The sequence below is a fragment of the Mobula hypostoma genome, chromosome 3 (genome assembly GCF_963921235.1).
Source record: "Mobula hypostoma chromosome 3, sMobHyp1.1, whole genome shotgun sequence".
NCBI classification, from domain to species: domain Eukaryota; kingdom Metazoa; phylum Chordata; class Chondrichthyes; order Myliobatiformes; family Myliobatidae; genus Mobula; species Mobula hypostoma.
This window is the reverse complement of record NC_086099.1, coordinates 180,419,323-180,433,398: the sequence shown is the minus strand read 5'-3', so window position 1 is coordinate 180,433,398 and position 14,076 is coordinate 180,419,323. Positions and strand designations below refer to the sequence as shown.

Below are 14,076 nucleotides of genomic sequence, written 5' to 3'. Positions count from 1 at the left end.
CGCCTCTAGTCTCAAGCCTCCAGCCTCCTGCCAAGCCTCGCCTCGTCTCTTGCCTAGCCTCTAGCCTGAAGACTCCGGCCTCATCCTGCCTGCCTGCCAAGCCTCATCTTTGCCTAGTTCTGGGGTCAAAACCAGAGGCAACACCCAGGTACCAGGTCCTTGTCCAGTCTCTGGCTCAGACTCCTTCCTGCCTCCTGCCAAGCCTCGCCTCTAGCCTCAAGCCTGAAGACTCCAGCCTCTAGCCTCTTGCCAAGCGAAGCCAAGTCTCTAGCCTCTAGCCTCTTGACAAGCGAAGCCAAGTCTCTAGCCTTTAGCCTCTTGCCAAGCCTATCCAAGTCTCTAGCCTCTAGCCTCTTGTCAAGCCTATCCAAGTCTCTAGCCTCTAGCCTCTTGCCAAGCCTAGCCAAGTCTCTAGCCTCTAGCCTTTTGCCAAGCCTAGCCAAGTCTCTAGCCTCTAGCCTCTTGCCAAGCCTAGCCAAGTCTCTAGCCTCTAGCCTCTTGCCAAGCCTAGCCAAGTCTCTAGCCTCTAGCCTCTTGCCAAGCCTAGCCAAGTCTCTAGCCTCTAGCCTCAGGCCTGAAGACTCCCGCCTCCTGCCTCTTGCCAAGCCAAGTCTCTAGTCTCTAGCCTCAAGCCTGAAGATTCCAGCCTCATCCTGACTGCCTGCCAAGCCTCGTCCTTGCCTAGTTCTGGGGTCTGAGCCAGAGGCAAGACCCAGGTACTGGGTACATGTCCAGCCTCTGGCTCGGGGACAAGCCCAGGCTCCTAGCTCTCTTGTTGAGCCCTGTTCAGGTTCCTGGTTTTCCTGTCCGTGTCCTTGCCATTGCCCTGTATCCTAGCCTTGTCCCTAGTACTTCAGTGTCTGTGTCTTGCACTTGGGTCCATTCCCAGCCACCCCTGTATGACATTTATATATCATTTTAATCCAATTATTCAAATTAGCACCAAAGCCAAATTTCTCCAAAAATTTAAATAAATATTTCCATTCAACTCGATCGAACGCTTTCTCAGCATCCAAAGATACAACACATTGTGGAGGTTTAAAAGAGAATGAATATATGATATTAAATAGTCTCTGAATATTTGAAAAAGAATAATGACCCTTTATAAAGCCTGTTTGATCTTTAAAAATAATTTTACCCTAAATATTCTCCAACTGATTGGCCGTTATCTTTGACAGAATCTTAATGTCGACATTCAGTAATGAAATAGGTCTATATGAAGCACAGTCAGTGGGATCTTTATCTTTTTTAAGAATTAAAGAAATAGAAGCCTCATAAAAAGTAGAGGGTAAGTCACCTTTCACAAAAGAATCCTTAAATATTTCCAACATATACGGAGAAAGCAACTTTCCAAATTATTTATAAAATTCTACAGGATAACCATCAAGTCCCGGGGACTTACCAGATTGCATTGAAAAAATAGCTTTATGAATTTCAGCTTCAGTAATTTGAGCATCAAGAGTTTTCTGATCCTCAGCCGAGATTTTCGGAAAAGCAATCTTTTGTAAAAAAGTATTCATTTCAGAGGAATCTAACAGACATTGAGATTTATAAAGTTCAGTGTAAAAATCTTAAAAAATCTTATTAATTTCTTCATATTTCTGAGCCATGGTACCATCTTTCCAACGGATTTTCAAGATTTTCCTTTTGGCTGCGGCCATTTTTAATTGAGATGCAAGCAGTTTATTATTTTTATCTCCAGACATATAAAATTGGCTCTTTAGCTTAAGCAAATAGCCTTCAATGGGATGAGTTAATAACAGGTTATATTGTGATTGAAGTTCCACCCTTTGTTTAAATAAATCAATATTGGGGGAAATTGCATAAATATTATTTAAATCTTTAATTTGTTTTGAGATTCTATCTAACTCTGCTTTAGTTTGTTTTTTAAGTTTAGCTAAATAAGAAATAATCTGACCACGTAAAAATGCTTTAAATGTATCCCATATAATTAATTTAGACATACCCTCTATATCATTAAAAAGAAAAAAATCTTTTATCTGGATTTCAGTAAAACTGACAGTCAGAGTTTTGCAATAATGTCTGAGACATGTGCCATGGTGGGCGGGCAAGAATGACATCATCAAATTAAAAAGACAAACTCAGCATAACAAGAAGTGAGCCCAACACTGACCCCGCGGAACACCACTCGACACTGGCAGCCAACCAGACAAGGATCCTTTTATTCCCAGTCACTTCCTCCTTCCAATCAGCCAATGTTCTCACCATGTTAGTAGCTTTCCTCTAATACCATGGGCTCTTAACTTGGTTAGCAGCCTCGTGTGTGGCGCCTTGTCAAAAGCCTTCTGAAAGTCCAAATATACAACATTCACTGAATCTCCTTTATCTATCGTACTTGTAATCTCCTCAAAGAATTCCAATAGCTCTGTCAGGCAGGATTTTCCCTGAAGGAAACCATGCTGACTTTGTCCTATCTTGTCCCATGTCATCAAGTACCTCATCCTTAACAATTGACCCAACATCTTCCCAACCCCTGAGGCCAGGCTAACTGGTCTATAATTTCCTTTCTGCTGCCTTCCTCCTTTCTTAGAGTGGAGTGACGTTTGCTATTTTCCATTCCTTGGGCACCATGCCAGAGTCCAATGGTTTTTGAAAGATCATTGTTAATGACACCACAATGTCTAATGCTACCCCTTCAGAACCCGAGGATGCAGCTTACTTGGTCCAGATGACTTAAGTACCATTATGTCCTTCAGCTTTTTGAGCAACTTTTTCCCTTGTAATAGTAACTGCACCCACTTCTCTTCCTTCACATACTACAACATCTGGCACACTGCTCGTGTCTTCCACACTGAAGACTGATGCAAATGTTCATTTAGTTCATCTGCCCATCTCCTTGTCCCCCATTATTATTTCTCATGCCTCATTTTCTTGTGGTCCTATATCCACTCTGATCTCTCTTTTATTTTTTATATACTTGAGAAAGCTTTTACTATCCACTTTAATATTATTTGCTAGCTTGCTTTCGTATATCATCTTTTCCCTTCTAATGATTCTTTTAGTTGCTTTCTGTAAAAACTTCCCAATCCTCTATCTTCCCACTAGATTTGGCTTTGTTGTATGTCCTTTCTTTTGCTTTTACATTAGCTTTGACTTCTTTTGTCAGCCATGGTTGTACTATTTTGCCATTTGAGTATTTCTTCATTTTTGGAATACACATGCCCTGCACCGTCCTCTTTTTTTCCCAGAAACGCACACCATCGCTGCTCTGCTGACATCCCTGCCAGCAGCTCCTTCCAATTTACTTTGGCCAACTCCTCTCTCATACCACTTTAATTTCCCTTACTTCACTGAAACACTGCTGCATCAGACTTTACTTTCTCCCTTTCAAATTTCAAGTTGAACTCAGTCATATTGTGATCGCTGGTTCCTAAGTGTTCTTTTACCTTAAGCACCCTAATCACCTCTGGTTCATTACATAACACCTACTCCAGTATAGCTGATCCCCCAGTAGGCTCAATGACAAACTGCTCTAAAAAGACACCTCTTAGGCATTCAACACACTCACTCTCTTGAGATCCATTACCAACCTGATTTTCCCAATCGAATTGTATGTTAAATTCTCCCATGACTATCATAACATTGCCCTTTTGACACGCCTTCTCTATTTCCTGTTGTAATCTGTGGTCCGCCTCCCAGCCACTGTTGGGAAGCCTGTATATAACTGCCATCAGGGTCCTTTTACCCTCGTATTGTCTTAACATCTTCCCATTCTATGTCACATCTTTCTACTAATTTGATGCCATTCTTTACTAGTTGAGGCACGCCATCCACTACACCCCCGATACAACGTGTAACCTTGGGCATTCAGCTCCCAACTACAACCATCCTTCAGCCATGATTCAATGATGTACACAACTACAGTCTTTAGATTAAGCCGAGACTTTTGCAAATCCGGCCTGCTAGCATTTTGTTGTTCATGCAGCAGAACACCTAGATTCCTTGCCTAGTTCTGGGGTCTGAGCCAGAGGCAAGACCCAGGTACTGGGTCCATGTCCAGTCTCTGGCTCGGGGACAAGCCCGGGCTCCTAGCTCTCTTGTTCAGCCCTGTTCAGGTTCCTGGTTTTCCTGTCCGTGTCCTTGCCATTGCCCTGTATCCTAGCCTTGTCCCTAGTACTTCAGTGTCTGTGTCTTGCACTTGGGTCCATTCCCAGCCACCCCTGTATGACATTTATATATCATTTTAATCCAATTATTCAAATTAGCACTCCTCATATGTAAACATAGTGATTGTATCTGACGTCATCACCTGCTCTGTAATTAAGTAAGTAAATAAAAGAATATCTTTCCAAAGAATCCCCTTTAAACATCTTTGCTCCAACCTTAAATATATACTCTCTTCTTTTTGATGCAACTGCCATGCGGAAAACTTTCTATCAAGGGCTTTTATTTTTACCTGTGTCAGTTCATTTGTCTGCCTCCTTCACTCCAGGGAAAAAAGGTCCAGCCTATTAAATCTCTCCCAATGACTAACAGTCTGATTGTGATCCATGCTGCCAGCTCAACCTGACTTCCCTGGTGAGCCGGCTAGCCCTCTGCTCCCTACCCTGCCTCTGTCATCTCTGCCCATTGAACTGGCTTGATTTATTCTCTACATTTGTCTCCTCACATGTGGCATGACTGCGGTTCTTCCAATTCCCCTGCTAAATTGGCTTATCCCGCACCCCGCCACCCCCCGAGTAGCATGGGCGACTTTAGGCCATTTGATATGTGATCATTGAGTCTGTGTAGCAGCTGATGAGAAAATCATTAAATGTGGGAGACAACACTGGTAAGTTGGTTTATTATTGTCACGTGTACCAAGGACAGTGAAAAGCCTTGTTTCAGGTCCAGAACCAGAATCAGAATCAGGTTGTATGTCACTGGTAGATATTGTGAAATTTGTTGTCATATCACAGCAGTACATTGTAATATATAATATTAAAATATATAAATTACAAAAGGAAACAAATATTTAATAATTATATTCAGTAAGTAGTGCAAAAAGAGAGCAAATAAAGTGAGGTAGTGTTCATGGGTTCATGGTCCATTCCAAAATCTGATGGCAGAGGGGAAGAAGGTGATCCTGAAGCATTAAGCATGTGTCTTCAGACTACTCCTTAACGGTAGCAACGAGAAGAGGACCTGTCCTGGGTGATGGGTCCTTAATGATGGATGGTGCCTTTTGAAGCTGTCCTGAATGCTGGCACATATCCATGAGCGTGGGAATCATGGGAAGATGTAACATAATCATTCAGAATGTTACAATAAATGAAAATTAAATTAAAAGCAGCTGCAGATACTGAAAACCTAAAATACAGATATCGTGGGTGGGTACCCATGATGGAGCTGGCTGGGATTGCAACTTTCTGCACCTTTTTCTGATCCTGTGCAGTGGCTCCTCCATTCTGGACAGTAATGCAACCAGTTAGAATGCCCTCCACGGTACACCAGTAGAAATTTACAGGTCTTTGGTGACATATCAAGTCACCTCAACCTCCTAATGGACTAGAACTGCTGTTATTTTATCAATATGTTGGGCCCGGGACAGAGCTTCAGAGATGTTGACACACAGGAACTTGAAACTGCTCATCCTTTTCACTGCTGATCCCTCGATGAGGATGAGTGTGTGTTCCCTCAACTTCCCCTTTCCTGAAATCAACAGTTTAATTGACTTTGAGTGGAAGGTTGTTGTTGTGACACCATTCAATCAGCTGATCTCTCTCGCTCCTGTATGCCGCATCATCATCTGAAATTCTGCCAACGATAGTTGTGTCATCGGCAAACTTCTGGGTGGTGTTTGTCATCTTTATAGATCCTTTCATCACATCAGAGCCCTGAGATAGTGCAATGATTGAATGCAGATTCAATGCAGGTGGTGAGGCTCGTTGGGCCCAAAGGACCCGTTCCAAGCTGAACCTCTAAATAAAGTAAAATCATTAGTGTTACAAGCTGAGAAAATGCAGCACTGGCAAACAATAAGGTTCAAGGCATAAGAAGGAGTCTGTCAGGTCCAGGGTCCATCCTTGTGTAATAGGACATTGCTGAATAATTTTGTAACCGCAGGGTACAAGTTGTCCAGGGGCCTTATGGTACGTGTTTTTCATCTTTTGTATCTTCTTCTGCAAAGGAGAGGGTAGAAAAGAAATGTCCAGAGTGGAGACAATAGTTGAATGATTAGAAATTAAATGAGTTGTAAAGAATAATATTGAAATAATTCACGACAGACCAAAGAAGGAGATGGGGGAAATAATCGGTCTTCTTTCTAAAATTATATTGAAATATATTTTTTTAACTTATAATTAATATCTCAAGAGAAAGCTAATCTGAATCTGAACCAATGTCTAGTACGTCTTCTTTCTTTATCCCCTTTGATTAAGAATGTTAAGTGTATGTTAAGTGTATGTGAATGTTAAGTAAGTAAAGTATGGGGACAATTCTTTGGTTATTGTGATAAATTTCTGCAGTGTGGTTGTTGAACTGTCACAGCTGAGCTGCTGCCTGTCATACAGACAGCCATTGGCAGAGTGTGCTCTACCAGTTCCATCAGGCCCTGCAGCTTGTTCCAAAACAATCACAGTAATGGTGCACAACTGGAAAGAGGATAGTTAGCCCAAAGGGTCAGTAGCCGCACAAGGTGACCGTGGTAACAAGATAACCATGACATAAGCTTATATGATGTTTCCAGGAGGTCACTGGCTATTCATAGTTTTTATTTGAGGTTCTTTTCGAAGATCAATGAATGGCCACTGGGTGACAAGGATTATTCACTCATGGTATATAAATGTACATTGAATTCCGGGAGAGAGTCTGTGTGGTTTTTCTAGGACTGTTGACATTCCACAGTGCAGAGCACCATAGACTTTGTAAGAAATCAAGTTACAGGCATTGCAGATCAACACTATCTTGTATGTGGATCAAAACGTTTATGTGATGTAATGCACTAGGCAATACACGGATTATTTTATGGTATCCTGGTAGCAGCCATAATGGTTTCATTTTGTAGCAGATTCTTCTGCAAATCAAATAGTCGTCAACGGAAGACAAGAATGCTTAAACTATCACGTGAGGCAATGAAACATTCTGTCATGAGAAATGCACACACCTAGCATCCTAACATAGTCCTTCCCTTGTCTCAACCATGCTGGAAGAGCCCACAGTACTCAAAGTGAAGTTATCAAAATGTATGGTGGTGTGCTGAAAACTGTGCAGTCTTTCAGAGGAGGAAAAAGTTTGCCAATGACTGAACAGTAAGCGACTGTGGAACAAAAGAAGAGAAGCAAAGCATGAAAAGAGGGAGTGATGTTGGGATAGGAAATGTCCTATAATATTGGCAACTTTTCTCTGCTTTGGTGTTTGAGAAGAACAATTCTGAATCTAACCCTAAGCATATGTCCACATTGGCACAATCTGAGAGGATAATGTTGAAATCATGGCTGACTTACAGCCTATAAAAGCAAATAATTCAATATAATTAAATAACCAAAGGAGTAGCTGGTAATATACAATATAGGGAATGATATTGATAGATAACTACAGCTAGGAAGTGAATAAAATGTGTGCAATAAATTGAGTTATAGCTTCAGATTTTGCAACTCCCAACAAAGCACTTCCTCCCTCTCACAGCAGGTAGGTACAGGAATATACATAGTTGCACAATGTTACCCTGGGAATAGTTATCCTGGGAATTTCCCATCACAGTGGTACACAAATGTCACGGATCACACTTTAAAAGCTTAGTTTGCTGAAATCAACAATTTTATTGTCAGTCAACACCTTTTAATTGCGAGCATTGCTTCACTATATCTCAGTATTTTGAAGATAAGGAATAATAATCCCAAAATACTTCTTACGAATGCAATATTCATGTAACTTTCTTGCTTTGAAATAAGCTTTGAAACATTATTAAGATAGACATTTTAATACATCCCCTCCCTAGATATTTCTTCCCTTAAATAAACTATAAAATAATATTATGATGTTAATTATATATGTATAGTTAATAGAACAAAGGACATAAAACAGTTCAGCACAGTAACCCTTTGACCACAATGTTGTGCTGAATCAATTGAATTAGTAATCAAATGGCTAACTAAACTAATCCATTCTGCCTATGAAACGTCCATATCCTTACATTTCCCTCACATCCATGTGTCTATCTAAATGTCTCTTATAAGTCCCTTATGGATCCGCCTCTACCACCACCCCAGGCAGCACTTTGTAGGCACCCACCACCCTGTGTAGAAAACCTGCCCTTCACATCTCCTTTCAACTTCCCCTCCTCTCACCTTCAATGTTTGCATTCTGGTATGGGAGATTTTAACTCTGACAAAAAGATAATCACAACTCTATCTATGCCTTATGAAAGGCATCTTATAAACCTACAAAATTGTTCTCTGCAAAACTGAAGAAATGATTGAATTGTAAGAGATTTTAATTCAATGTCACTGATTTTGTTTAGACAGTACCATTTAAAAAACTTAAACGCTGCTCTGTTGTTGGAAATGCTGGAATTTTAGCAAACAGCAGCTGTGGAACTGAAATAGATCAGGCTGACTTTGTGTTCAGGTAAGAGTCAAAACGTGGCTTGGAGTTTCTGTAGAAGCGTTGGATTTCTGCAGCTGATCACTTAGTTTGAAGGTTATCTTCCTCTGCAATTTTCTAGACCTGTCACAAATCCAATGATTAATTTTGTGTTACTGATGACTTCATTACCAAGTTTTAATAATTTATTTCTAAATAATTTAAATACAAAGCTATCTCATCTATTGCCTCTGCTAGTCTGATGACAAATTTGTGCCTTTAGATTTTTCCTTTAACTTGCTGCCTTCATGGTGTATCGAAGTGGTGAGTTTATATTACACCAGTATTTATTTTAAGAAAAGGTATTTAAAAACATATATATATATATATATATATTTGTTTTCAGGTGTAACCTGCCCCCTCTCATTGATCACAGGCAGGATGTGGGAACTAAAACAACTATCGTGACATCCAATCCAACCATCATCAAAGACAGGTGATTGTCAATTTGGATTTGTTAATCAACTAAAAATAAAGATAAAGATCAATGTGTGACAGAGAGAATAGGAGAAAAAGAGAGCTGTGAAGTGAAAACTGGCGCATACTGCTGCCAAACTCCCGAGTTTTAGCAATTTTTCTTCTCTAATTTCTTTCTTCATCATTGCATTCTAAAGCAATTAGATGGACTCATGTGAACAAGGAATTGCATTTCAGCCTGGTGTACAGGACTGTAAAATAATCCAGATCTTTGGCAACACACAAATGCTGGCGGAGAAACAGACAGTCATCATTTTAGGTCAAACACTTTCAACTAGACTGAAAGATAGATGGGAGATATTCACTAGAACAGGATAGAGGAAAAGAGTTGAGCAACAGCTAGTGGGATCTATGAGAGGAGGGGTGAAATGCAGATTAGGCAAGGGAGAGTGGATCTGAAATGTCCTCCTTTTTAAGGCTGTATCCTAAATATAGAACACAGAACTCAGTACAGAGCCTTCAGCCCACAATATTTTGCCATCCTTTTAACCTACCTCAGGTTCATTCTAATAATTTCTTCCCACAGAGCCATCCATTTTTCCACCATAGTCAACATGGCTTCCTCAATGGAAAATCTTGCCTGACAAATCAGCAAGCACTCCTCCCCCCACCCGACTCGAGAACTGACAGGCTCTCACTCGTCATCAAAAGAGAAAGGGATGGCTCAAATGCAGTGGCTGCCTCAATATTTCGGTCAGCAACATCAATGAGGAATTGAATCATACATAGAGCCATACCCTGGAGACGCACGTTTTCCAGGGTGCACTTGAAAACATCAAAATGCCAGTCTACAGGACGAATCTGAGAGTGAGATCCCGCTATCTGTGAAGAACCGTAGTTTGAGCTGCAGTTGTCAATCACAGACTCCAATAGGACCCCAGTCACCTTGATAGAAAAAGGAGCTATTTCAGAGATGAACTGGAAGAAATCTCCCGGACCTGCAAAAGCCTCTTCTGCCATCTTTTCCAGCTTCTCCCTCTCCAAAGGAAAAGTGCTGACATTGCAGAGAGTTTGAAGGAGTTTCACAAAAATGATTCTGATTGAAAGATTTGATGGCTCTGGACCTGTACTCACTGGAATTCAGAAGAATAAGGGGTGACCTCACTGAAACCTATTGAATGTTAAATGGCCTTGATAGAGTGGATGTTTCCTATGGTGCAGGAATCCAAGACCAGAGGATACAGCCTTAGCTTAGAGGGGTGTCCTTTTAGGATGGAGATGAGGAGGATTTCTCAATGTAGAGAATGGTGAATCTGTGCAATTTGTTGCCACAGGCAGCTGTGGAGGCCAGGTCTTTGGCATATTTAAGGCAGAGGTGGATGGACTTTTGATTAGTCAGATCATAAAGGAATGCGGGGAGAATGCAGGAGAATGGGGCTGAGAGAGAAAATGGATCAGCCATGATTGAATGGTGGAGCAGACACGCTGGGTCAAATGGCCTAATTCAACTCCTATGTTGCAATGGTCATATTGTCTATCTAAGTGTCTTTCAAATGTTCCAAATGCATCTGCCACCAGCACCAACCCTCTCATATGAGCATTTTTGTCCTGGGAAAAAAGTGCTGGCTGTCCACTCTATTATAATTCTTCTCACTTTATACACCCCCATCAAATCATTTCACATCCTCCTTCGCTCCAAATAGAAAAGCCCTAGCACGCTCATCTTTTCCCCATAAGACAGGCAGCATTCTGGTAAGTCCCCTCTGCACCCACTCTAAAAACTCCACTTCCTTCCTGTAATGAAGCAACCAGAACAAAGGCTGATAGTATCCGAGAAGTTATTGGTATTCTTCTTTAGGAGGACAGATCCAAAACATGTATTTAATCAATAATCTATTCCTTTGCTTTTGATTATAATTTCCATCATTTCACTTATTCTGATTTTAGTATTGTTTTAGCTTGTACAACTTCAGTACACGCTTGTAATGAAATAATCTTTCTGGATAGTATGCAAGACAAATTTTTTGTTGTACGTATGACAATGTTAAATCAATTTACGAACTCAACAGAACACGAACCCCATCCCACCCCATGGACTTTGTTTGCGCCAGCAACAACCCCAATCAGATCCTCACGATCATGCCTTTGGTTGTAGCTTGTATCAGAATGGAAATTCCTTCCCTTACAAGATATCTTAGCAGCTTCCAAATTGAGGGTGAATCACCAGAATCATCTGGCACCAATTACAGGTTTTCCTGGTCACTTTCCAAAATTATATGGGGAAATTAATAACCTTGATGTAACTAATATTATTTATTTTACAGGTTTAAAAGTCTTCATTTAAGAAGAAAGCCATTTATGGACCATCTCTCTGCATTTGGAGAAGCATTTGTTCTATTGCCTGCATTTTCTCATTTCTTCTGCACCTCACTTTCCTTCAATGTTTTATACACTCTGCAGGATTTTGGAACAAAACAGCAGGCAGTGTTTTTAAATCCTTCATATGTTAACTACATCACTAAATTCTGGAAAGATGAAGGTGTGAATGAGATACGACTTTCTAGTGGTTTCTTGTTACTAACTGCAGCATTGGAGTTATGCGATGAAGTTTGGTTGTATGGATTCTGGCCTTTCTCCAAAAATTTAAGTGGAAACCAGCTCTTCCATCATTACTACGACAACAAGTTGCCATCATATGTTCACAAGTTGCCTGCTGAGTTTTACAAACTTATGCAGCTTCACGCGAAAGGCATTGTGAAACTGCATGTTGGTAGCTGTGAACACTGAAGAAATGAACAAACTTGAAGCAACAAACTTTATTACATTTGTGACGAGAATACACATAGATAAGATGTTAGCTGTCCTGTGTGATCAGCAGTTGGTCTGCCACCTGTCTTCAAGAGAGAGATAAGGGACACAATGAAACAGCATCTGGAGATGTGTAATGAAGGGACGTGGGAGAGAGAGCTGTCTGGAGCGGCTCCCCCTTTGAACCCTGAACTGTTTGAAGTGATGGACAGGCGATACTCCAGCAGGGGGATAAAAAGGGACCGGTTCGCTAAGGCAGGACACACACGACACCCGAGGTAACGAGACCCTGGAAGCGGTGCGCCTCTCACGAGTCAGTGGGGAGTACCGGACAACGCCCAGGGTGGAAAGGTACGATCAGCGGGAACTCGGTGTGTGTCCGCCCTTGCTTGGGTGCCGGGTTCACTGCAGAGGATCGACCGCATCTGGAGGAGGGGTCACAGTCGGTGACCTCAGGTGACATTACCAAGGACCTGCCCAAAAGCTGCTTGTGAGCCAGATTGCCGGTCTGTGAGTGAAGCCGTGTCTGAATGATCAGTTGTTCCCGTTCTCTCTCTCTCTCCCCCCACGTTGTCCATCGCCATGGCAACGATTACTGCGAACTGAACTACTAAATTGGACTGAACTTTTGTGTCACTTTGAAATTTGGTCATTTACCCCTAGTCAACGATAGAGCTTGATTGATGCTGTTATCTTAATTCTGTGCACATGTGTGTTTATCATTGCTGAACTGTTGCATTTATTATCCTTTCGATTACTGTGTTGCTTGTTTCTTTAATAAAACTTTCTTAGTTCTAGTAATCCAGACTCCAACTGAGTGATCCATTTCTGCTGGTTTGGCAACCCAGTTACGGGGTACGTAACACATTGTAAATGAAAAAATAAATAAATAAAAGCTGCGGACACAGGAAATCTGGACCAAAGTCCTTAATATTAGAGATACACGAGAGTCAGGCAACATCCCAAGAGAAAGAATCAAAGCTAACAATTCAGAATTGAAAACTAATCCAGCCAACTCATGTTTCCTTTTCTCTTTCAAAATGCTATCTAGGTCCAGCATGTTCAGTTATGTTTTATAACTCCGAAATATTTAATTAATTGAAAGAACGACACGGACATCTTAAATGTGAGTCTATCTTAGTTTTTTATTTAAAGGAGTTGCGCACATACCATGTGATAGTGTCATGATATTAGCAATTCACATATTTTACATATAATCTGTAATTAATTACTTAAACGAACAAGAATGCTTTATCAACAACATACTTGCACTATTACTCAAATACTACTGAAACATTAAATACACAACAGAAGGGAGTGGGAGCAGTCAGCATATTTTGTGCGCCACAGTCCAAAGGAGACATCAGTTTGCGTAGAGGGAGAGAGAGTTTAAAAGAAATGGGTGGGAGTGGTCAGCACATTTTGCATGCCGTAGTTCCTGAGGAGATACTGGATTGCACATATTTAAGCACTCGGCAAGGGCCAATAAAAAGAAATCTGGTTTCAGCACAGCAGTGCTGGAGTATGGAATTGAGGCTTTGGCTCAGCATAGAAACACAGAAAATCTACAGCACATTACAGGCCCTTAGGCCCACAGTGTGGTGCTGACCATGTACCTGCTCAATGATATCTAATCATTGAGGTATCGATGAGTAGATATGTTTATTCTTTCTTTCTATTTTCACAATTAGAACAGTGGGGATGCCAGGCAGAATGTGGAATACTCCTCTTGTGGAATGTGGGAAGGGAGGGAGACCTCCAATGTCCCTGACGACTACCCCTGCAAGAAGTGCATCCGGTTGCAGATTCTCACAGTCTGTTAAGGAGTTGGAGCTGGAAATGAATGAACTCCAGGTCATTCGGGAGGCTGAAGGATTGATAGATAGGACCTAGGGGGAGGTAGTTATATCTAAGAAGCAGGACACAGGTAACTAGAACTGAGTGAGATCAGGAGGGGGAAAGGGGACAGGCAGTCAGTGCAAAGTACCCGTAGCTGTTCCCCTCAACAACAGATTTACTGCTTTGGATAATGTTGGAGGGTTGATCTAGCAGAGGAAACCGCAGCTGTCAGTTCTCTGACAGGATGTGGCTCCGGGACTCAGAAAGGAAGTGGGGAGAAGAGGCAAGTTGTAGTGAAAGGAGATTCATTGGTAAGGGAAACATTAAGGAGGTTCTGTGGATGAGAACAAGATTTCCAGATGGTTTGTTGACTCTCAGATGTCAGGGTCATCTCAGAGTTGGTACAGGAGGGAGGGCTTCAGATTTTTG

The 14,076-nt window shown here is 41.3% G+C and overlaps 1 pseudogene; it reads left to right on the top strand.

Moving 5' to 3' along the window:
• Window positions 1-11,787, top strand: part of LOC134343765 (alpha-N-acetylneuraminide alpha-2,8-sialyltransferase-like) — a 56,959-nt pseudogene extending 45,172 nt beyond the window's left edge.
• Window positions 11,788-14,076: the final 2,289 nt, after the last annotated feature.